The sequence below is a fragment of the Melospiza melodia genome, chromosome 2 (assembly GCF_035770615.1).
Source record: "Melospiza melodia melodia isolate bMelMel2 chromosome 2, bMelMel2.pri, whole genome shotgun sequence".
NCBI classification, from domain to species: Eukaryota; Metazoa; Chordata; class Aves; order Passeriformes; family Passerellidae; genus Melospiza; species Melospiza melodia.
Window position 1 is genome coordinate 79752655 of NC_086195.1, and position 6000 is coordinate 79758654.

Genomic DNA, 6000 nt, shown 5'->3' on the forward strand with positions numbered 1-6000 from the left:
ACTAAGAAACCATAATGACTACATTGCATAAGTCAGCAAAGGCATGAGGAAATACTGTTTGTGGTAAATGCTTTTTACTACATGCAATTGTTTTGATATTAAGATTCCTGACATATTTAATGTAGGTGAAATCTGGTAAGTATTTGGTAAATAATGTTCAATCATTGATAGCTTTTACAATAACTGAACCACAGAGACATAAAAGATTCTGAATCTCAGTGCATTTATCTGTAAGAATACAATAAAACAGCTTTCACTAACTCTTCCCACTTATGATTAATTTTCAAGAGAAATTGCATTTAAATTGAAGGAAAAAAATATCAGTAAAAAAAAATCACACAATAATCAAGAAGTGGGATGCTGATCAGTTAGATTAACGTTTCATTTTGTCCCAAAGACATTTGAGAGACAGAGACTAGTTCTTGGATCAATATTGAACTGCAGTAAGACATTGCTGTGCAGCCTCTTGTGTCAACATTTTACTAGCTGTTGCCTGTAGTTCATCTGAATTAAAGAGCATTTTGCCTTTTTCCTCTTGCCTTGAGAGGACAAAATAATAGAACATTCATTACTATCATTGCATCTGTAGGTTGCACTTTATAAATAAGACTTTTACTGTGTGTTTTAGGATCATGTGGTGCACTGAAACATTTAGTAAGAAATTTATTATCTTCTTTATGTTATTTCATAAATACATTAAAGCTGGCAATGTGAATCAACACAATGTTGTTCTCTTTCAATGTGATTTATATTCCATTTTATTTCAGGGAGGTTATTTTACTGTCTCTTAACTCTGCTTGAGGTACTTTGCAAGTAGCCCAGGATGTGGGCAGAATAATATCCAACTGTTAAATACTATTTTCCAATTCTAGCTGCAATAATATATTTCATGCACTAACAAGAGTTAAAATTTTATTTCAGTGTGGACTTAAATGATCCATTTTCAGTATTTGTTGCTTTGTGCTCTTTCTGAAATTTTGCAATAGCTTTCAGTTTAGGAGTCTCTTCTTTTAAAGGTGAGCAAAGCAGAAAGTATTTTACTCCAAGTTAAAAATGCACCTGGATGAGGGACATGGTGATGAGGCACTATAAAAATGCTGATGGAGTTCTATCAAGTTAGATGTCACCAAACTGTAATAGAATACATAGTTTCCAAAAAGTTGTTATCTAGAAAAGAGGACCTGTGGCAGATAACTTTTCCATATTGCTTGTAAACCCTGTGCTACACACCAGTTCTGAACATACTTACTAGATAAATTGACAGGGTACTTTGCATAACTGGTAAATTCACAGGCTGTAAGTTTAAAACAAATTAATTTATTGGAATCTTATTATTTGAGTAACACTCATGGGGGGAATTCGATGCTTTCATCAGGAAGACCAATTGCTCTCTAAATGGTGACATTGTAATCATTATGAGGGCATCTTCAGATGGATCAAAGGAGAACCAGGGAACTGTTATAATCATCCTCCAGCTGACCCTAACAAATACTCCAGCATGTACATAATAAATTTCTCTTTATTATCTTCACCAATGTGCAAAAATATATCTGAGGTTTGTAACTACACGCATAGACTGTTCTGTGTACCCTTTCCTTCCCTGCATATGCCAGAACAGTTTCCAGAGATTATTTAAAATTACCAATCCATGTACAGCTTGCACTTCTCCTTCACCTACAGCATAAACTGCTCAGGGGAGTTCCTTGGACTGCCTGGGTTGTCAGGGCAATAAGTCAGCCAGCATATCTAGATAACACCTAGCTGAAGCACAGCTGGTCTGCCTAGGGCCTTCTCCAAGGAAGTCCCCCTAAGATTCTGTGTCAGTTCCTTCATTTTTAAGCTGGGTAGGAGTTCAGTCAGTCAGATCAGTTACTGTGCTGCAAGCCAGTCCATTGCCTCATCTTTGCAGAAACTAGTGGGGAAGTGCTCAGCCTGCTGAGGAGGACTGGCAGCGGCTCTGGGCAGGCAGGACCCACACAGGAAGGTCAGAGCAGGTGGCTGTCACTGCTGGTAAGAGCAGCCAAGTCAGTCTCTTTGGCCTCCTCATGGTGGCTCATCTGCAGGTCCAGACCAAACCAGGAACCTGAGTCCGTGAGGATCTGGGACAGAACCAGGGAGGTGCAAGGCTGATGCACACATATTGGCCACAGAGTTCAGCTGAGAGACCACGGGTAAGAGCCCAAGCTCAAAGGCACGTGAGCAGAGGAGAGGCAGGAATTTTCAGTCTTCTCACAGCTGTGCTGACAAGGCTGACACTGAGACCAAGCCACCCGGCCCTCTGGAGAGGTCACAGTCAGAACTCTAATAGCCACATCATTCTTGTAGGTACAGAGCAAATAGAAATTTCCCTCTTTTAATGCAATTACAATATAAATACATAGATCCTGCCAGAGGATTTATTTTTGGCAAAGGATATCCAGAAGCCTTGCCTTGCTGACAATCAAATAAAACCATTCCAGCCTACAATTGGAACGGAAGTGGTGCAAGAGAGCAATGACACAGAGTCATTGTCATCTTACATTTACATTGTCATTTACAGTATGCAAGTAAGAATTTCTTTTTCTGTTTGTATATTGACTTGCCCCTTGAGTTTCATAAATGCTTATCAGAACCCTTTTTTGAGTACTTGTTTGAAGCCAACATAATAAAAAGTAATTTGTCATTTGTTTGCGGATGTTACCAAATTAGTGGTTACTGTGTGACATCTGTGTAACATCGCTTAACAGATTTCTTGCAGGCATAAACACCAACAGCAGTTGCAATCCTGCCACAGAATGTTTCAAGAGAAGCAAAGGAAGTACTTCTACATAAATCATCAAATGGTCTTTAAATAATTCAAATATGAGCTTCCAAAGAAAGACCTTGTAAAGCTAAAGAGTGATCCTGAACTCACGATCCCTCTGAGAGACAGCGTACAGCTCAGCAGTGCACAACACAGAAATGGAATGATACCTTTGTGTTCTGAACCTCATAAATAAATGTAGGCCATTGATATAGGATTCGTTTTAATCATTCTTCCCAAGTGTATATTTCAAAAATAGCTTTTTAATCTTTCATAACTCTTTATTTAGCCTATGCATTACCAAATGCAAATCTTTGTAATCCTGTAAAAACTGGTCTTCAGGACAGATTGGGAAATGCATTCCCTCTGGAAAATGTTTATTTTATGGCAAGGATAATAGGCTTTGTAGCCCAGGTAGAGTATGCTATTTATTGTCCTTTTCCATAACTCAGCACTGAAAAGATAATCTATTTGTTAAGCTATTTTTTAGTAAAAATGCAATTTAGTATTCAGTTAAATAAAAATTTTTTAAAAAAGGGGGGATGCAATTCAATCTCTAAATTAAGACAAGTCCTGAAACTGAGTAGAAATAGTTTTTATTCTTAGAGATGTATAGTCAAAAAAATACATAAAATTCTTTGGTCAGTGAAAGGTTTGGCTCTATTTTTAAGTCTGTCTTCTGCCTGTGTGTAATCAATTGACTGTTGTCAAGAAGCTTTCTGCAGCAGCATACACATTCTGTCCTCTTTAAAAGACCTCCATGGACTGTAAACCACGAGGAATACCTACGATCATAAAAGGTTTCTGGAAATGTATTTGTGGTTTGGTTTTGGCTTTGGTTAGACAACCTAAGTTAGCTGTTACAAGTAAAATATCAATCACTCCAGAATAGTGTTGCTATTGTTATTCCAGAAAAGTTGCTATTCTAACCTGAAAAAAGGTTAATAAAACTTAGCCAGGCAGGCTAACTTGGTTTTTAGTACATATTCCCTAAGAACACATTCTGTCAAGTCACAAGTCTTTTCCAATCCTGCAACATAATTCCACAATCTCCTCCCCTTTCAACTACATTCTGCCCCAAGCAGTCTCATTGTGCTGGAGCTGTGGCTTCACCAAATCTGTCACGTGTCTCTGTTCAAGGGGTTTCAGTGCCAAAGCAGCTTCATAAAAGCAAATAATGATTTTTGTACCATTATAGACTTACTGCAGTAGTGACTTCTTTTGCAGGCCATAGCTTGACACCTTGAGCTCTGACAGTGCATCAAATGACCTTTAGAAGGTCGTGTTTTCCTCTTCTTCTGAAGAGAATTGATCAGTGATTTAGAGATTAAGATTCTACAGCTCCTTATATATTTCTGGAGATGTCTATTTTTCAAGCACTGATGAATATTGTACCTTCATTTCTAAAGTATAAATGGAAGTTCTAATTGTGGCATGCTGATTGATATTTTGTAGTAGAAAGCAGCATTACACTGAAAGTGTTGATGTTTTAATCACAACTTCATATTGCACAAAAATACTCATTTCAGGTAGTGATGTTACAGCCTTACACCAATTAAAACCATAAATCAATTGAAGCTAAATATATCTCTCCTTTGGAGGATAAAGCTGCTGTTTATGGATTTGACGCTTTTATCAATGGAAAACTCATCACTGGAGAGATAAAATATTATTGTACTTTGCCTTTGATGTAGTTCCTTCAATCTCAAGGTCTGAAACCACTTAATTAGTAATGAAGATGTACAATGCTAATCTTAGTTTCACATCTTTTGTTGTTGCCATTTAGCAGTATTTCAATGTAGGCATGTCATTTAAGAGAATATTGGCTAAGTTTTCTGTCTATAGAGATTAAATTATTTATTTTGGAAAAATCTTTCATAGGTTAAAGAAAAGAGTGGTGAATCAAAAGAACAGGTAATATCAAAAAGCTATTAGGGTGATAGAGCTTAGCAAATGGACCAAAATGCACCAGTATGTTCAATATCATGGCTTAGTGCTGACCAGAAAATTTACAATTGTCCATTTACAGATTCCTTGCTGAGTTGTGTCTTTATTGAGAAGAGGACTTAATTAGACCATACATTTGATACCATTCATCGGGTTTTGCCAGAAATGAAGGAATTATGAAAAGTTTGACATTTCATATTATTATTATCAATTCAACACTTCATCAAATCAAATAGTAGTTTCTGATTTAGCTTTTAGTTTCAGTGTCTCTAAACACTAATTAGATCATTGTTTTGGAAAACATGGGCTTTAATGAGATCATTAAATCTTGTTTCTGGTTTTTGGGTTGGGGTTTTCTTAGGATATTTTTGTAATAAGTGTTGGAAGTTAATCTTCATGTTCTACAGTTGTGATCTAATCACCTATGTCATTGCACTGAGTTTTCAGAATGGCTGTGGCTCCTTTCATGTGCCAGCTTCTGTGTCACTATGGCAACAGGACAAAGCACTGAATGAAAACACGCAGGTTTGTTAAAACACAGTCTTAAAATAACCTCTTGTTAAGAAGCAAAAGTTCCATGCCTGGAGGAATGTAGTTACACAAGAGACTTAAATAAGCTTATGATTGTTTTCCTTTCAATTTCTCCTCTTTTGTCTGAGGATAATTGTTTGTAATCATTCTTGTCATAAAGCAACTAAACCATGAACTTAGGCTTGCTGCGATTGGTAGAAGGCTTTGTAACTATCTCCAAGGATGCATTTGCTTCTGTAGGACTTGGAAAGTTCACTTGTGTTGGCACAACTCTTTTGAGTTATCTGCTGTGCTGTGCTGCTGCTTCTCCTTTGGCCTGCACCTCTGCAAAATGGGAGGTGGTTTGACAACATCATGTGGTGTCTTGTGTCTTTTTGTATCTTGAGTGTATTATTTAACCTAGCAAATTGCTTTTTAATGCTATTGTGGAAGTAAACTAAGAAACAAGGTCATAGCAAATTAAAGCTAAAAAAGAAAAAAAAAAGACATGCAGTTTTACCAGTGAGGTTTGGAACAGTTAGCCAGGGAATATATGAACTCACCTTCTTTGAAATCCAGTCTGGCTGGCTGTTAAAAAGCTTTGCTTTAGAAAATAAATGTAATGTGTTAAAGAGGAGATCATGCCAAATCAACCTCTTGATCCATTCTAACCTTTTAAGCTATGAATACCCATAATGAATTAATGTGGTTATTCTTTGGGTAGCCTAAGAACAAAAATTTGTCTAACAAATTTGGTATTC